The 845-nt window shown below is 47.9% G+C and overlaps 1 pseudogene; it reads right to left on the reverse strand.

Moving 5' to 3' along the window:
* Positions 1–22: 22 nt before the first annotated feature.
* LOC111659248 (heterogeneous nuclear ribonucleoprotein C pseudogene) lies at positions 23–842 on the reverse strand (annotated as a pseudogene).
* Positions 843–845: the final 3 nt, after the last annotated feature.

Consider the following 845-nt stretch of genomic DNA (forward strand, 5'->3'; position numbering starts at 1 on the left):
TGCTGTTGTTAAATCTCTCTTTTTAGCACTAGGGGGCAGCACATGGCTCAGCTGTGGCTCCAGCACTGCTGTGACCTTGAGCAGAAACAAGCAAGCATAAGAAATCACTCCATTCAATTAACATGATTATTCACTGCTGTAACTTCATGTTTTTCTGCACAGACACGAGAGAGCTATCGATCTTTCCATTTAAGTCTTGGCAGGAGAAAATATAAGCATATTTACCAAAATATTGGAACTATTTGTTTAAGTTTAGGCAAGTAGAGCGAGTCGGTGGTGATGCCAAGCACCTCTGATCCACCAATTAACATGTGATTTTTTTTTTTAATGTGTACAAATGCACAAAGTGTAAAAATGACTTGTTACCATGATGTTGCCATGCTGACCAGGTCAGGTCAAACTACTCCTTTAGGAGAGACAATAAACACAACCTTGACCTTGACCTGGACAAAATCGCACTCACTTGGTGCTCTGAGCATCATGACATGAAGTCTGCATTCTGAAGTGCCCTTGGGCAAAATACTGAACCCCACAATTGCCCCCACTTGCGTGGATATGCATGTGTGATAGAAAAGCGGTGTGTAAATCTTGAGTCACAAAAGCTACATACCCATAACCCCCTCCACCTCACCTAGGACCTGTCCCACGATCATGCGGCCGTCCTCGCTGGCCACGGCGGCCCGGGCGTTCCTCTCATTGGCGTACTGCACAAAGGCGTAGCCCTTGTGGACGGAGCAGCCGACGATCTTGCCGTACTTGGAGAAGATGGCCTCCACGTCGGCCTTGGTGACCAGCAGGGTGTTGAGGTTGCCGATGAAGACGCGGGAGTTGAGGGAGCGGGGGTC

Source organism: Seriola lalandi, unplaced genomic scaffold (genome assembly GCF_002814215.2).
Source record: "Seriola lalandi dorsalis isolate HSWRI2012SDOR001 ecotype SW California unplaced genomic scaffold, Sedor1 jcf7180001982152, whole genome shotgun sequence".
Lineage (NCBI taxonomy): Eukaryota > Metazoa > Chordata > Actinopteri > Carangiformes > Carangidae > Seriola > Seriola lalandi.